Raw genomic sequence first — 18,958 nt, 5'->3', positions numbered from 1 at the left:
ATAGGGCAGATTAAAAGGAGTCAAATAGTGCCATACAAGTACACTCAATCCAAATTAAACCCCCCCCCACAATTAATTGAAGCATTACCAAAAAATTAAATTCTATAAATATAAATACTCCTCAAAACTATTAATACCAAAACATGAAATCCATGAGATTTGAGAAACAATTGAAAACAAAGTCCAATGAGGCTAAAAAACATGCAGAGTGGACATTCATTTTCCACAGTTGGAATTTTCAGATCAACACTTCTGTTTCGTGGACATGACACATGGGATCATGTTTACAAACAGAGTAACAGACAAGAGGAACACACTTGTAGACAAGTAACAACTATTACTGCATACACTCTGACACTGAATTTTAATTCATGTAACACTGTGTCTGTTTAATCCTATCTTAAAACACCTTAACTTTAGATATCTCAGCTTTCAAAATCTGCAAGTAGCCTCTCTTACCTCCAAGCACTAGTAAGTGAATTTAAATGGCTGTTTTCAGGTGTGTTGGCTTCTGAACCTGTCAAGAACATTTTAATGAAATATTTTTAAGGAGTCTACAGAACATTAGAACTGCCCAACAAAGAAGCTGATATGCTATTCTGTTCTGACAGTGCTGGGGACTCATTCAAATATCTTTGTATTTTTGTACTGTATTTTAATAATTCCATATTGATATTGAATTAGCAAAAAGCTCTGACTTCTGTGCAAAGTATGCTTCTGTTACAAATGATAATTTTATTTCTCCACCAAAGCCTCACGCTGTAAGTTGCATCCTATGAAGTGAGGTGGTGTCTCAAGTAAATTGAGGTAGTCCTATTTAGAGTTCTCTGAAGCAGGAAAGAAACTGAATTTACGCACTACAGTTTTAAGACAAGGTAATCATGCATGCTTTTAATTTAAATGTTAATTTTGTAATAATTTCACCAATTTTAGCTTTTTAAAAGTTGGAGTTACATTATGAAGGTACAGCAAACTCCACTAATCAGCTGTATGAAGACTTCAGATGGTATAATCTGCAACAATAGATGGGAAATTATTTTAAAAAGAACACTGAAGAAGTCCAAGGAAATATATGACCATAAACTTACTTGTCAATCTTGCGATACACATCCCCAGTGTGAATTTCTGTCTACATGATGTTAATTGAAGTCCTGATACTTCATAGTGTACCTGCTTCCAGATAAACCAAACATACTTGCTAACAGCTTCACCAGTTTTTTCAGTTTCCAACTGCAAACGTACATACACTGAATTCAGAGGAGGAAAAAAATATGCACAAACAAAAAGCCTGATTTTTTTAAAAACGTCACTTCTATACTATCTGGTCTATGCCTAGAGCCTCCAAAGAGTTACTGCTCACTAAATAACATGCCAAAAATCCACTGTTAAGAGAATAGAAATTGTAAATGAAATTACTTCCTTTCCCTGTTCTCTAGTGTTTCATGGTCATGCAGAGCAGCAATGTTTTGTACTACTGTATAGTTGTACAGATTAAGAAATAACAGAAACATACTATAAAACAAAAAAAACTATTTAAAAAAAATCAATTTTAGAGGTTAGCTTAAAACTGGTTTTGGTCATATCCGTATAATGTCAATTCCAGTAACTTAGACATATCTATTTCTATAATATAAATAAGTGGCCAAAAGTAAATGCTAAAAAGCAGGAAAAGAACCTTGAAGTCCAACCTTGGAACTCTAAATAAACATCAGAGATGCTGCACATGCTGTTAACTTACTGTTAATTCTGCTGTAAAGAAATTGTCCCCTAACATTCTTGCACTGGACAGTTCTTAACTTAGTGAGGAACTCATCCACAAAACTTTTGCTAAAGCACAATTCAGCACCTTTCTGCCAGCAGCAATAGTCCATAGATAGCATATAGAAAAACACAAAATTTAAGACAAATTGGAAAGAAGCTGCTATTAGTGTAATTGCTTTGATCATTTATTACATAAGCCCTCTCCTTGATTTTGTATTTCCACTATATATTACCATTCTCTGGAGGCAGGAACTCTACATTCATTATTGCCATGACTTCCTTACCACTGTGATAATTAAAAACTCCTCTAGAAATTCAAAAACCCAGTGGGAATATGTGTGTGGAACTGCAGAGATAAAGCCCCTTGCTGAGAAGTATATAATAATTCATTAGCAAGGCTTGTTAACAAAACCAGACATTTTCTTCTACCTGCTGAAAAGCAGAAGCCTAACTCCCTGCAACAATACAAAATTGTATAAAATAGCAAAATAAGACAAAATTGATAAAAGACATCTCTTAAGACTGTAACCAAGTTGAGATTTTAGAAGAAAAAAGTCCTAAAAAAAATGTTGAGTTGCAACTCCATCTAGCACTATAGTCCTGTAAAGAAACAGCCACATATAATACTAGCTTTATAATGGTAATGAGGTGTTCCTACATCCCTATTAGCTTTTTCAATTGCTGACACTTCTTAACATTAAAACTTCAATAAAATGTATCAGATCAGAAATTTCAGAGAATATAAATATGCATCTCAGGTTGTGAAAGTTGAAAAACATGGTATTTTTCAGGAATGGTTTGATCATTTCATTAGAAGCTATCACGATGCATTTCCAAAGCAGTATGTCATTAGCACACTCTTACTACCACAGCATTCTCTGCTTTATGGGCAAGCAATAAGACATTAAAAAAAATGTTCTTTTATATATATTTTTAAAGAAAAATAGAGTCTAAAGACAGAGCTCTCTATATGGAAACATCTAGCTTTACAAAGTAATGGTAGATATTACTAGAACACTCGTGCTACATCACTCTCTGGGGTTCCACGGTATTGATAAGGCATAGGACTCTCAGCTCTTGCACGCTCCTATTCATATTTGCCCAAATTAACTATGCACACTTGTCTAGTTTACTTCACTTAAAATATTTAGAAAGTTCATAGCCTGACTCTAAATATTTGCACTGCTTAAAATACACACCCAATACTCATTAAAAGTGGTAATTTTAAAATACAGGCAGGAAGCTATTTAAGATGTGCCCTGTATATGTGAACTAGAATTTTGGCAGGTTACCCTTCATTCACATCAAAATGTATTTTCATCAGCCAACTGTGTCGTTTCTACCACATTTGGCCTTTCTTACCCATGTCATCCAAACTCTAGATTTACTAAAAATATTCTCAAAGTATATCTTGTTTGTTTGTTTGCTCTATTTTTTCGTGCCTCCACTATTGCATACATACCTCATATATCTGATAGATTAATTACATTGTCTGGAAGAGTCCTCAGTGGAACAATCTAGTTCTTTCCCTTGAGATGAGACAGAAGTATGTGAAACACTCTTCTGCTGTTTTTAAAAACCTCTGCAGAAGGGAATTGTTCAGTTTCACTAGTTAGCATGATCCATTTTTTCATAATATGTAATTAAATGTTCTTTCCTGTAAACATTTTTTTTCCCTCTAAGCTTCACTAAGTTCATTTTTCCTAAAGTTTTGGATAAAGAGGGCCTAGTTATACTGTGGAAGCACTCATTTGCTTCTCACCCCTTCTAACCTCCACCCCCACTTGGAGGTCACTCTTCCATCTCTCCAATGACTGAACACACCATTCAGAATAGGCAGATTATTAAAATAAAGCTTAAACTGTACTCTGAGTCAAAATAGTTCATTTTGCCCATAATAAATTAAGATCATTTACATAGCCTTGTCATTCAACAGATCCACAGGGGCAGCACAGCCCCAGCAAGAAAGACAATAAATACTTGTATTGCTAAAGCCAGAAGTGGTATTTCTTTGTAACCTCAGCCTTTAAATCTCAGTGTTTGCTCTATTAAACCTGAGCCGATATTGCTATAGCCACAAAACAATTCTCTGAGCTTCTCCCAATTTTTTATTTGCACACTGAATTTATCTTTCTGTAATACTTTGTACTTACTGCTATTGAATTTCAACTTAATGATTTCAAATAATTTTTAAAAATCACTTACATCCTGAACTCCAAAGTGCTTGTAACCTCTCCAGATTGACCCCCTCCAATCATTCAACTAATGCAAGCATAAAACACGTGAAGGTGTGTATTCACAACAAAACTAAGCCAACCTTAGCCTGAGATGCCAGAATAGGAAATGTGTCTGTCTTCCGCAAATTTCAGCACAGCCTTCCTTCCTATGCAGCTACACAAGCGCAGAAGACAACTCAAAGGAAGAGGCAGGAACATGCAGCTGGGAACAGAATATGATCGCCCTTCAGGAGGCAGTTCACATTGGGACAGACTTAAACCCAGCATGAGGCCATATCCAAATTTAACAAAAGTTGAGCAAAACCCAGGACAGACTCAACTACATTTAAGCATGTTAAAATAAATTTAAAATGCTCTCAGAGTTGAACATTAAATCACTGGTGAATGCTGAAGATGGTCTTGAGAATTCTGTTTCGTGGGTTTTTAAATTACAAACAAAAAAAAAATTAAATTCAAAGGCAAATTAAAGAAAGTTAATATAGGACACAACAGTCCTTTCAAAGGCAAGCAAAACTTCTATTATTTCTTCATTATCTAATAGCTCAGTTGTTTAGTAAGAGAAAGCAATCAGATGATTATTTTAACAACTTTAACTTTTGACAAGCCTCCACTGCGTGTTTTTTACCACTAAATATTCAGAAGCTGATTGCCTAACAATTCATTAGCTTAACTTAATCCTGTGGAAAGAAATGTGGTTTATAATAAGCCTATTGAAAAACTGCAATTTCATTGACAGAATAGGCTAGCAGAGAGCCACTAACATGGCTACAGGACTGAAGCACGCAAAAGTAGGAGAGGCTGGCGGTACTGGAGCTGGTCAGCCTTGGGATGAGGCAGTTAGGGAAGACTACCTGCTATATCCCAGTATCTAAAGGGTTGCATACAGAAGATGGAGCCAAACTCTTCTTAGAGGGGCACAGAGAAAAGACAAGCAAAAAGACACTAAGCTGTCTTGCAAATACTACATTCCATATTATACTGCATTAAATAGGGCTAACTTTTTAAAAAATACAAAAAATGGTCATTTTTCTATTCCGCAGAGCTGCTTTTTTGTTGTTGTTGAACTAAAACAGTGAAAAGGTAAGGAGCAGATAAAGAATAAGAACAGAAATACATAATTTTAAGAATGAGTATACCAAAATATACTCCCAGGAAACAGTGTTTTCTACATTTTCAATAGAAGTCTAGAATGTAGCTGAAATAACAAGACAACAAACAAAATATTACTCTTCTGCTCCATGGTCAAGTTAACCAGAAATTTGCAAAATACTATGTTTACAAGTAGTCAGACTACATCACTGTTTCTAAAGTTGCTGGTTTATTTTCCACATAGAATTTAGCTTTAATATGTATTTCATTGATATAGTATTAGGGTGATCTTCCACACAGTATTCAGAGTGACTACTTAAAAATGTTAATTGTTTGTAACAATGAAGATGCCTAAATAATATTATTTAGATGCCTAAATAATATTGTCTGCATTGATTGTTTTTTGAAAGAAAATTCCTTAAGAATCTTTTAAAAGGCATCCTAAGACATCTTCTGCAAACTGTTTTGACAGATTTTCAGGAGTTATACAGACCTACAGAGATAGTACCTAGTGCTTTTAATGGAGATTGGGCCACTAAATGTCTTCTGAGGAAGGGAGGGATGGGAAAACACGAGAAATGAACAGAAGCTCAAATGCATAGTGAAGCTAATTATTTACTCCTTCCAATGACTCTAAAAAGCTCTGGAACAGAATTACAAAGCTAACACTAGTACAGAAAAGACTGAGGGGAAAATGGTCCTTAAAACTTAAATCAATTGTTACTTCAGTAATAAATTAAGGTGAATCCAAGGACAAAAGATCTCCAAGTGACACTAATGTATCTTTAAAAAAACTCAATCCATACATAAATTTTAGGGATGGAAGCAGAGAGGCATTGTGCTTGTTTCAGAGAGAGAATACAAAATAAAACCTGCAATGTGAACAGGAAAGAACTTTACCAAAAGCTAACGATAATTTTTAAAAGCTTTTCAGATCATTAAATGTTTGTATTTGAATCCTGGAACTTCACTTCACTGTGGGAACTCTTATATTTATAATCTTTTGACTATAACACACTATGGTAAGAAAGAAATGAAGATGTGAGTGTTAGATTACTTTCTACTTTTCTTTTCTTTAAGCCAGCTTAAACAACAATGCTAATCTTCAGTCACAGAACTTCACAATATTCACTGGCACTAAACCAAAAGGACTTTAAGGTAAGATTAGTTAAGTTTTCTGGCACGTACATAAAATATTCATACAAAACATTTGTTAAAAATTATAGATAGCACCACATTCGACGTGTGTTTTTTTTATTTTCTTTGAAGATATTAATTTACCCTAACTGAAAAGGTTTTCTGTAATTATATTCCAGAGGACTTAGTGTGCCCTCTTGTGTGTGGGTAATGTTACACCACTATGCATTAAATCAGTTTGGTACATATGCAATAAAATTCTCTCTTTAAAATTATAAGTGATTATAAAATACAAACAATACACACTGCCTTTAAACTATTCTTCTTACAACTTCAGACTCACATCAGACCAAAATTTATAGAAGTATAATCAGTGCTAACACAATGTATTTTCCAGATTTTTTCAAAAAATCAAATATTAATGGAGCTGCAAAGAGTTGTGCTTTTTAATCCCATTTTACTTACACCTGCTTTATTAACAAGAAATTTAATGGTAAAATGATGCATTTTTGGAAAGCACACAGCATTTGCAATACAGAAAAACAGTATAAGGCTACCTAGAATTTAGAACAATCTAGTAGAAATATTTTAAGGCATATATATGATAGTCACCTGATTAAGAGCTAGAAAGATGATTTAAATGTTTCATTTGGGCCCAAAGCCATGTTACATAAGAATTAACTTGACATGAGATGAACAAATGCATTGTCTTCAACAGGACTGCTAATTTTATGACATTAAAATACACGGCTAAATGGTTGCGTTCCAGACAAGATGGATATCTACTCCTCCTTCGGGCTGTGCTTGGCTTATCAAATAGCGGATCTCAACAACGCTGGGAGAATGCCTCAGTTTTATCCAAGAAGAAAAGACAGGAATGAGTTGTTTATTTGGTCACTTAAACAGACAGCCTTTTCAGTATCAAGAACAAAAGTAAAAGATCAAGGCAATTAATGACTATGCACCCAACCTCTGTAGCAATGAAATAGATGATACAAGAATGACATTCAAGCAAACCAGAAATCAAACCAAGTGAAAAAAAGAAAAGACAAGCAAAAATTGATAAAGGAAGGATGCACTTCAACAAAAGAGGAGGATAAAAATTACTGCAGAATGTAATATCAGAGCTAAAAGTTGTGGGGTTTTTTTTAATTTCTTAAAAGGACCATAGTGAAAACCCATAACTGAACAGGACAAAAAGATATATGTGTATGTATATTGTTGAATTTGTTTAAGTGCTAGGTATCTATATATTTCCTTTCAATCAGTACTGCTATTTCAACAATATTGTAAAAAACATGCTGATATTTTGTTTGAAGTTTAGCATCTACACATAGACTGCTCCTCATTGGTCCAACATGACTAAATCAGCGAGATGAGACAGAGAGAAAGTATGTGTGCACTCATAGAAGCAAAAAGTTGTAACGACAGGTACAAGAGACAGGTGAGAAGAAAAAAGAAAAAAAAGTGTAGCTGTGCAACAATCAAACATGTTTGTAAACCCCATGCTCTCCTCTTTATTTGAACTGTGATGTCTTTTCATAAACATGTGGGGAATTTAACAGAACAGGATGTAAATAATGATTTAATTTACCATTTGACTCCAACTGCATTTGATTAAATGCAACTTCTATCTTTTCTTCAACCAAGTCCTCCCAAAAAATGTACAAAAATCGTAATTATCCCACCAACATGTTTTCTACTGCAAGTACTAAAATACAGCTTATCAAAATCCTAAGCAAAATCAATAGGAGCTGCAATGTTTTGCAAATTTGCAAGTCAAGCCTAGGTATACAAAGGCAAGATTCTTCCCTACTTTTTTTCCGACTAATTGAATACAGATTCAGATGAAGTGTAACACACTTGACTCCCAGACAGTGTATGATCATGGAACTAATTAAGACTAGCATTTGTCATTCAACATTTTCCTCACTTTCACAGGGAGAAGGAGCTGGAGTATGAAAGAGAAAGAGAAATGGGGCTTTTGTTTTAAACAAAAAGAACTGCCTATGCTAACTGCACAGAAATGGAAAGTCTTGCCTATATATTCATACCTCACGTATTTTTTGAACACTGATGTAATGTATGTTGTGTTGTTACTAAAGTGGTTTAAATACCTCTAAAGTGTTTTCCTGACAATCAAAAGCCATTGGTATGCATTCTGCTGTACAAATGTCAAAGCACGCAGGTATCATTTGGTTTATTTTGTGGTCCAGCTATCTAATACACTCTTATAACTGAACTTCTATTCATTCTGCATTTCTTTTCATTCTTCCTTAACAGGTTAAGAGAATAAATTGTAATCATGGTGTTCATGTAATACAAGAAACATACTACCTCAGCCACCGAAGCAATATCCTTCCTGTGCACCTTGGAAGTTCGCTGCACATGTCTGAGCTTTGTATATGCAAATAGTACATCTTTTACTCCTGCTTCCTAAATACACTGTTCTGAGTCAGTTTTCCTTGGATTTGATGTGTTCCTCACCACTTCATGCACGTATCAAGGTACTGTCATCATAGAGAAGATACTAGAGCCATTATTTCTGACATCTTTTTTGAGATACTTCTCTTACACAACATTGTCTTCTGTAATATTTTTTGCTATATTCTGTCCATAATATGAGTATCTGGTTTTCATTGTTTTGGAAGTAATGCATTTCACCTTTAGAAAAGGAGGTTCACTAGCTGGACTCTAAGCATGAAAACAAATTAGGAACTGTAATGCTACCACAAACTCTTGATGATAATTTTACACTGTTTTATGTCATACTTCTTCTACACACAGAGATGTAACAAATTACTGGTACGTTTTAAAAATAGACCTCACATTCAATGTACCTTCCTTATCAAATGTACTTCGTAAGTCATAAAAATATAAGGCAAGCTAATTGTTTGGTTATATACTTTAATATTTTAGAAGATAGATGTTTGCAAATGAATAAACAACAATAGTAGCAGATGGTGGCCAACATGAATAGAGTCACTCTTGATCATCTGTGCATAACAGAGTTGCATAAATGGCACAAAGAATGGGAAATAGGGGAGAAGTGATCCTTCATAGAATGGTATTTGTATAACATTGCTTTTCCACTCAATACAGAAAGCATCAGCCTGAATTAGAATCATACGCCTCTGAAAGCAAACCCGAGAAAAGAGCTTCCAGCCAAAATAAAACACAGTTGCAAAGTGGACAAGATTAGAGAATAAACTTCCTAAAAATATCTATAGCAAAAAATGTTTATTTATGGTAAGAAATACACAGTAATGCAGAGTTTTGGTTGTTACGGTTAAAAGGAAAATAAAATAAAGAGACAGGAGAAGGGAAGAACTTGGAAACATAATGCCGTCCTACAGGGGAAAGTGGGGAAGAAAAAAAACAGGCATCTGAACTACCCTGGGAATATACCCATTACAAATAGTAAACTAAGAAAGTGAGAGTAACTGTTATACAAAGTAGTCTAGTTAAACCTGTAAATAGTCTATTAAAAACTAGAATGATCAATTATGATACTTGATACTGATGTTCCATTATTCCAAGAAGCTATTATTTTCAGTTGCTGACAACTAACTATTCCAGTCTAATTCCACTCTAACACTAATAATCCACATGAGAAAATCAGAAAACCATCTGAACTTGTTGGGAGGTCCAGCACAGGCACTACTAGGTGGAAGCAAATGAAAGGCTTAGAAACTTCCAAAAAAAGCCCTTGAAAAACAGAGAAGATACATGGTCATTAGACATGACTCCGTAATATAGTGGCACAAGCTAGAAATGTACTATCCAGACTGCACTGAATCACCCACTCCCTTTCCAAGCACACGCTTTATTTCATTGCACTCCTGCTAGATCAGCCAGTGACAGGCTGTCTTACATTGTTAATACAGAACAGTGAAAGGTAGGCGCAAAACACAGTCGTCTGAGATACGTCTTCAAGACAAAATGAAGGACTATGCCAAATGTGTTCCTTTGTAAGCATACACAAAATACCTCTTATTTCAGAGCACAACTGTAGCTGTTTCTTTTCATGCATTTCCAAAATCTCAGAAAACAAAAATGAATGAAAGAGAGGGGTGTATGAGAGAACATCAAGAGAACTGATCTCCAACCAAACCAGGCAGTTACAACTCTGTATTTGATGTCTGCCAAGCCCTGGAAAATTCCCAACTTAAAGCTGTTCCAAAAATTTGAATACATTAACTGGTTAGTGCCTTAAAAACCACAGTAATATTTTTTTATTGTGCAAAATCAGAGTTGCACAAACTTAGTCACACACAAATACTGACACAAGTAGCAGGCATTAATCCCCAAGATGGAGGCCATTTCTATCTCAGCTTTTCTGGTTCTCAGACAGTATACAAACTAATTCCCTGAAATAATAGCCAATTAAAGCAATTAAATAGAAATTTACACAAATCAAGTTTCCTGGAAAACTAAGGACCGTCAGACAAACCCTACCAATTTATGCTAGGTCTGTTTGAAGATACTTCTCCCAGCTGCCGGTTCTGACAGAATTCCCCTTTGAACAATGGCCAAGAGAGACAGATATCTCCAGGCACAGTCACTCCAGCCCACAGCCTGGCACATGCAGCCAAACTGGTAATTTAAGTTAATATTCTGGGCTGCAAACAAGGATCTCTGAAGCACAGACACCAACTTGTTTGTATTATGTACTCACTATATTCTTCAAAAAGTGTAGAAGTATTTCAGCACCACAGACTTTCCCTACATACCACCGGCCAATATCCAGATGCTACACATTCAAACACCACCAGCTTTTTATCCCCATGTAAAAGACAGTGCAAAATAAAGCCATCTGTGGTTTCTCTTCACCTTCAGTTAAGCACGATTTGCTTCGTCCGTACATAAAAGCCAACTCAATTGCTTTCAACATGGAGGTGTTAGAATTATAAACTACAATGCTCTCCACTTAGCATTTAAAGAAATTAAAAAACAACAACAACAAAAAGTCTTCTGGATAAACACTCTCTTTAATAATTATAAGAGATTTATAACTAATTCCCTTTAAACTGCTTTCAAGGAAGCTTCTTCCAAATCCAGTTTTATAGATTTTTCACACAATGTAAGACACTAAGATCTTACCAAGAAGTCAGTTTTGAACATCACCATCAACAGTAATTTTACTCTTTAAATATCAAGTAATATGTATACATAATTTTCGGTAATTACAAACTTATTTTTATTCCACACACTTAACACAAATAGCTAAGCCATCATCTTAAGCCTTTTTAAGGCAGGAATGAGTTTTTCTATAAATGAAAGTAAGGCTTAAACAAACTAACAAACATTTGCTACTGTTAAACTACTGCAAACCAGTCCATACAAAAGAGCTTGCAGACCTCACTCTGCATCACAAGAAAACCAGTACACATTGTAATGAGGCTTTGATGTGAAAGTTAATTCAATTAGTAATATCCCTTGACAAAGCAATTGGTGCCTTTCCAGAAGCCTCCCTTTAACTCTGGAAACTATAGAAATAATGAGCATCATGGAAGACCTTTACCAACTACAAGTTAGCAGCAGTGGAAGTAGCCTTCCATGAGTTGAAATGACAAGTCAAGATAGAAAACTCCTTTCTTTCAGCTGAAATAAAGAGTGAAACACCAAAAAATCGAAGTCCTCTTCTGCTCCCAAAATACTCATTCCCAAAGAAAAACACATAATTAACCAAAGATTGAGACCAAAACATAACTTACTATCAGTAAATGAGCTAGGAAGAGCATCCTGATATTCCCCATAAACTCTCTTTAGTCCATTGGCAGTTCTTTGTATTACAGTAGTGATCAAATACCTAAAACCATTAAACAGAGCCCAAACATATGCAGCTAAACGTCTTACAAGTCCCTGCCCACAAATTTACAATTACTATGTTTACAGAAAACCCATTTGAGTAAGGATGTAATTTTGAAGTTTTTATTTTACAAAATGATTTCAAAGTGTGCATGATCCTGGGCAACCTGCTATACCTAACTCTGCTTGAGCCAGGGCATTGGACTAGCGGACCTTTAGCGTCCCCTTCAACCTCCGTGACTCTGTGGAGATGCTGAACAGCACTAAAGAGGTGCAAAATTACCTTGGATTTTATTTCCACTCAAAATACACAGGGGGAGGGAGGGGTGTGTCTGATTTTCAGGAGATGGAGCACGCAAGTGAGAACATGTTCAGACATAGGAAGTGTCCAAATCAAAACTGTGCTGAAATAGAATGAGCATTTTTAACTCAATGCAGCTGTCATTTTAACTCAATGCACCATAAATGCCACCTACAACGTTAAAGAGCTATTTCCTTAAGGCTGGAATGAGAAAAACAGTCTTCTCTTTCCAATGTTGACACTGGCAAGCCACCTCAGTCACTCAGCTTGACCTCTCCAAAACTAAGCATTATCCTGAGTAAAGGAGCTAACACACAACTAAGCTGAAATCCTCAGATGAATTACAAAATGCCATTTATTAAGATACGAGTTTCACCTATATGTTTCCAAGTGTTAAAGAGGCCAACGAGTGGAAAAGCTTGCTAATCAGCTTTGAGCAGCTTGAACAGAATTACATTTAAAGTTCTTTTAAAACTAGAGTCCTACAAGAAGGGCACCTATTCAAGCTGCATTAAGTAGCGTGAAAAAAGACGACAGGTATTGCCGGCTGCACACCCCCTACTATTTTGCATTCTGATCACTCTGCTGCTTACTACTCTCCCGCCGCAGCCGTTTAGTCGGTAAGAAAAGGCAGGGACCGTAACTTTGCCGCTTCCAGGAGCGCCTCGCACGAGGCTGGGCGGATGGGCCCGACGCCGGAGGCGGGGAACGCTGCGGTGCAAGAGAGGCCAGTGCGCCCAGCAGAGCGCGGCTCGGCCCCTTACGGGACACCCGGCTCCCCCTCACGCCTCCTTCGCCCGGAGCTGGGGGCCCCGTCCGCCGCGCCGCGCCGGGCCGGAGGCACAGGGCTGGGGCGTGACGGAGAAGGAATGCTTACAACGGCAGCCACCACCGGCAGCCGCTTCAGCGCCAGCGTGCCGGCTCCCGGGGCCACACGGTGCGCGCGACAGAGAGGGGGCGAGCGGGACAAACGGCCGTTACCGGACCCCTCCCTTTCCAGCCCCGCCGGGCACGTGAGCGGCCGCGAGCACCGAACTGCCGCGGCTTTACCTGCCGGGCTCGCGCCGAGCCCCCACCGCCCTCCAGCCCGGCCGCGGCGCCTTTTGATGACTTCATCCACCCGGCACCGCCCCTACTCGCCCCGCCCCGCCCCCGGGCATCGCAGGCTCCGCCCACACCCGTGAGGCGCCGGCGGCCGCACGCGGGCTCCTCCCCGCCGCGCCGGGGCGTCCCGGTCTCTCCGTGAGCGGGCGGGCTGGCGGCTCTCGCCACCGCACCCCCAGCGCACCCTGTTACGGTGCACGGTACGGCTAACCACGCATAGCACGCCTCTTATCAGCGGACCTGGCCTCGTCGTGCAAACGGAAGGTGGCATTTCCCGCTCCCAGGGCGTGGGGGACGAGGGGGACGAGGGGGACGAGGGTAGGGAGCAGGAGCTGCCCTTCTGAGGTAACCGGTGGTAGTTGCCTGGTAGTTGCCAGCACCAGAATCGCTTGGCTGCTCGTACCAGCCTTTGCAGGCACCTTGAGGTCACGGGATGGAGAAACGGGGGTTTTTGCACACTGAGGTGGGGCCCTGTCACAGGTGTGCAGGGCAGCCAAGGTGCCACTGACCTCAGCTTAGGATATAAATGAAAGCATTTATTTTTACATCACAGATTTAATTAGATACTTCATTCTGTCGCTTAGGTTGGCAGCGAGTGGTTAAGCTCTTGGAGCAATTCGTCACTGATTAGGTGCTGGCATAGCCCCCCTGCTTCTGTGTCTCGGAGCTGGCTGGGTGCGGGAGCTGTCAGCTGGCTCCCAGGCGAGCCAAGGGTGCTTCTCACTGGCAAAGTGCTCGGTTACTTCTGTCAGCAAAAGGAATAGCCACTAAAAATACCCAACGGTTGCTAGCACTGAACCAACTCTGCAGCTGTCTAGGAATCGCAGGCAGGCTGCTGGCTGTTAAAATCGGGACCGTGAAAGGTCTTTGAAATACCTAGTTTAGCTTTGCACTGTTTAGTTTTGTGAGTCTTGCCACTTACTAAATTCTTGGTCCACCGGTGCCCAGGCTCCTTGATGAGGCTCATGTGAGGAGTGGGGGAGGAGGGAATGGAAATGCCTCCACAGCTTGTCTGGTATCAGAAGGATAATTAAATATTCATTAAAACAGGGATTCACACCTGGCTTTCCAATGTGAGTGCCTTAACCACAGCTTGGCAAAGTCACTTTCTCCTTCTCCTTAGCCCCATGAACATTTAATTATTTATGCAAAGTGGAAAAATACTGTGAGGGGAAATTGGGAGAGTCTCTCCCAGAACTTCCAGTTTTATTTTCTAAGGCATTTTCAAGGGAGGTGGGAAATTTGGATTCAGAGCCTTGCTAACTAGGGAAATTTGCAAACAAAGCTCCCTCCCCCCATGCAGATGCCGTTATCTTTGGATTATAGGAAAAGCAACACAGAGATCATCTATTGTGCAGACCTCCTGCGCCCACTGGACAGGGTATGCTAGGCAGGGAATTTGGGAATGTAGTTTGAGAATCCTTCTGAGGAAAAGGATTTGGTTTACCTTTGTGAATGCCTGCCAGCAGGAAATGTAGGCATATCTACACAAAGCAGTGCAGCAATTAATTTTGGACCCTGCAGACGAGGTATCTGCCTTATATTGCTTCAGTACCAGGGTGAAGTAGCTTAGTCTCCACCTCGCAGTCAGCTGTAAAGTGCTGGTTCCAGACCTAGCCTGTGTGTTTTGTGGTTAAGGACCTGTGCATCAGTTGCAGTGTAAACCTACTCAAAGCTGTCGTAAAGACTGCCTTGCAGAAATTTAGGTAGCTAGGAGCTCAAATCACAATTGAACAGAAGTTTTAAGGTTTTGGAGGCTCCCAAACATTGGACTCGGGAGCCTACATGCCATGTGGATGTCTACTTGCTGTTGTGAAATGCAAACTTACGCACAGCAGGTTTGTCTAAGATGGTTTTTGAAGTGTCAAAAACTGCTAGAAATCTCAGTCTTTCCAAAATAATTGGAACATACTAGCACTGGTAAGAAGATAATAGAAAATATCTCTGACCCAGCCAGATCCAGTACAGGGTCCTCTCTTTGAGGATTACAGCCACACTACCCATACTTAGGGAGGACTTTCTGGCTAGGGCTATCTGCAGTAATCAAGGAAAGGCTGAGTCGGAAACCAGTGTACCACTTTGGATGGGCTTAAGTACGTGTTATGAATCCAGATGAAACTGGTATTTGTAAGAGTTCTGTTTGAGAAGATCTGACGTATACACAAGAGTGAATGACCATGAAAATATACGTTACTTTGCAAATACTGGAAAAGCAATGCATTTTTTCTGATCAGGAATGCTGTAGCTTAAGCAAAAGCTGCACTACAGCAGCCTTAGGGGTTTTTTTTTTGTTTTCAGTACCAAATGTGGGTCATTTCCTGCTGATGAAATAGTGATGTACAGAGCTCTTGAAATCAACTGTGCTTTGTTAAAGACCAGTGGATTGTCAACATTGTTGACTGTTCTTGCTTTTACTTGCATACACGGCAGCCTTTTCCATTGACTGAGAGAACGCATTGTTCTAGCCTACAAAAACTAAACCAGCACCTCATCATGAGTGTAAATCAGCCTCTCTCTTGATCCATATTTACCTCAAACCTATTTATTTCTTGAAAGATGAGCTATTCTCTGACAAATAGCATTTCATGTTGCTGTCCAAATGCATACAGCATGGCACATCATCATCATCCTTCCCATTTACGATAAGACACTCTGGATTGCTGTTGTCAAGTGAACAGTGGATAGCCTGATGTACATGGATATTGGAGGCTTGCTTTATTTGGCCTTAAACATGAGCAAAGTAGTTAACCTGCTTGTGATTCCCGTAGTGAAGTTTATTTGCCATTAAAAAGAAAAGCTTATTGTAAAAATATTACTGTAACTTTCACAAAAAAAAAATCTAAAGATTACATAACGGGGTATTTTTATAACAGCTTATTTGGGCAATATTTCACTAGTATTAATATTTTATGCCTTTAACAATCAGGCTTAAGAAAGTTCTAAAAGTAAAAAATACTGAAAGTAACTGCTAAATACCTTTTAAAAAATTTTGTGACTAGTACCACATCAACTTTTATTTTAGTGCCAAACATGACAGCAGTGGCAATTATTTGGAGCAATTGCTCTATAGAAGGAGTACTTGAAACATGGAGAAGAGGGCAAAACTCAGTCTTAACAAGCTGAGTCTAGACTGCTTACAATTTACAAACTATAATTACAAATCACCTTTCAATTGATCACAAGATGCTGACCACAAAGAAATAAAAGAAGATTGCATTCTGGAGTGACTAGTATTGCCCTTAACTAACATAGTTAATATACTAATTACTATGCCAGTTAATCTAGTAACTAGTATTTTCTCCGTCCTGTGGAGTCTAAGGAGATTAAAGCTTGTGCATAGATTCTCTTTTTCAATTACACTACAAGGTTGCACTGTTCAAGAACAGTATGAGCCCGTGTTAAAAAAATGACCTCTTCTTTTGATCCACAAAAAGCAACACTACATGTGAGCATGGCACTTTGTTCACACAGCAAATTAAGCGGTTAAATGTTAGTTTAAGATTATATTTGAGGATTGAAGTTGAAGGTGCATTTGATTGAGGGTGTGCACGATTTTGGGCATAGTTTGAAACTGGATGTTAGCTCCTTTCAAACTCCTTTAAACATATTGCTTGCCTTGCACTGGTTATTATGATGTTTGTGACAATAGTGCCTAAAAGCCAGCTGAGCTAAAAGCTGTATGACACAGAGGAAGAGGCATCCTGTATTCCAGAGAGTTATCATCTAAAGAAACAAGAGACACACAGGATAGGGGAAAAGGGTTTAAGAAAGAGGCAGCATGAACGGTGTGATGGCAGCAAGGATCTCCCACACACCTCCACTCTGGTAGCAGTGGTATGTAAGTAATAAATGTTATAAATTTTTATGAATGTTATAAAAGGAAACAAAGTGAGCGTAAGTACAGAAGCACAGTGGAGGAGGTGGTATAGAAGCAGGTATGCATGAAACTGAATTTAAAAGCCAGGGAAGCTGGCATGCCTCGGTCTTTTTTTATTTATTTTGATGGCTTTCATAGGTGCTCTTACCAGCAAGTTCTTGGCTTGCTGTTTTTTTTCCCAATGCCACACATTATTTAGGAAAAAAGAGTTAACAGAAGTACCATCTGGTATGCTGCTTGACACTAAAACTGAAGCTTTTTCCCGCACAATTCAGAGTGATGGGGCAGCCCTGCTACGGATAAGCTTTATCATCTTCCAAGGAAGTCCTTTCTGCTTTAGCTGCGTCTGCAGCTAAGGCTGGAGCCACTGTCCTACTTTGTCAGTATTTTGATTAATATAAAGGGACGCTCATCTGCAAGTGGTTTCTGAAACCTTCAAAATCAATGTGTTAAGTATACCATATGTGGAAGCCTGTAAAGCAAATTTGCTGTGGAGATGTCCCTGAAGCTCCAGGAGAGGTAGGAAAATAATTATACCTTGCCTGGTAATCTTTCCTTGGTTGCACATTTTGAAATAGTACAAAGGAATATTAAAAGACACCACAGAAGAGAAGAAGGAACCTCAGATGCTGTGTTTTATCTTAGCTAGACATGTATAGCATTTCCACTTTTGGGTTTCCAAAGATATCTCTCACATGAAGTTACCTTTTGGAAGCAAATATAAAGATGGACACCTTAGGATCAAATTTTATGTGGATTCAGTGTCTATTGCTCCCAACCCATCACTTGTAAGAATTAGTCATTGATATAATTGCTAAATATGAGTGTTCTTCTATGGCTTTACTCTCGCATGAAGAGTGTTGTGATCTACTTTAACCTGTATTTTCCTAAAAGGATTACTCTTTTATCCAGTTTATTATTTCAGCTGCAGTGATTCTTATCCAGTGCAAAAAAATACCCCCTCCACATGAACATCAATGGTTGTCTTAATTTGGCCTCACGCTTTGATACCAGTTTGGCCTGATAAAATCCTAATACAGTCATGCAAATATGGGATAAAGAGACTGAAAAGTCTTGCTTTCAGGAAACCTTTCTCAACCAACACAAGGAAAATATTTGTTGCACCTGGGAGTGTGGGTTTCATTGTGCTTAGTGGAGAGATCAGCTCATTGTGAACCTTCCCAGCTAGTACACAAAAGGGAAGCTGAATGGAGTGCATCATCACAAAAAAACTCTCTGATCTCCAAATGTAATGTAAACAAAGAATGTAAGTAAACATATGCATAATTTAATATTTTCCTGCAGGCCTATGACTGCTAATAATATGAAGTGGCTTGCCACTAGCAAACTGAAAGGAAAGGTTCAGGAACACAAGGAGTGCTGCAGGATAGGACTAAGTATAAGCAAATGGGGGTCTAGAGAATATTTTATAATCTGACAGATAGGCTGAAAAGCTTCTGACACGTAACTGGAGGAGAACAGCTGCAGGGAATGGCCTGTGGTGCTGTAACTTCCCCAGCTCCATGGAGGTCAGAAAGAAATACAGTTGCAGTCCTGAAGTGTATGGGTTGCTCAGTGCCAAAATGAGTTTCACTCATTACCTGGCGACCTCTTGAGCATGCAGTATGTATCTTCCTTTTT

General features: G+C 38.6%; 1 protein-coding gene across 13 annotated transcripts in view; it reads right to left on the bottom strand.

Annotated features, from left to right (window-relative positions):
• AOPEP (aminopeptidase O (putative)) overlaps positions 1-13,453 on the bottom strand; it is a 208,725-nt gene extending 195,272 nt beyond the window's left edge. For 5 of the 13 annotated variants that reach the window (XM_075526831.1, XM_075526838.1, XM_075526839.1 and 2 more), the window contains exon 1: positions 12,930-13,315. The gene's annotated coding sequence lies outside the window, so the exon portion shown is untranslated. Of the gene's footprint in view, positions 1-12,929; positions 13,319-13,386 lie in introns of those variants that run through there. The other 8 variants (XM_075526833.1, XM_075526844.1, XM_075526840.1 and 5 more) reach the window with 6 other exon arrangements.
• Positions 13,454-18,958: the final 5,505 nt, after the last annotated feature.

The sequence above is a fragment of the Mycteria americana genome, chromosome Z (genome assembly GCF_035582795.1).
Source record: "Mycteria americana isolate JAX WOST 10 ecotype Jacksonville Zoo and Gardens chromosome Z, USCA_MyAme_1.0, whole genome shotgun sequence".
NCBI classification, from domain to species: domain Eukaryota; kingdom Metazoa; phylum Chordata; class Aves; order Ciconiiformes; family Ciconiidae; genus Mycteria; species Mycteria americana.
This window is presented reverse-complemented; position numbering and strand designations above follow the sequence as displayed.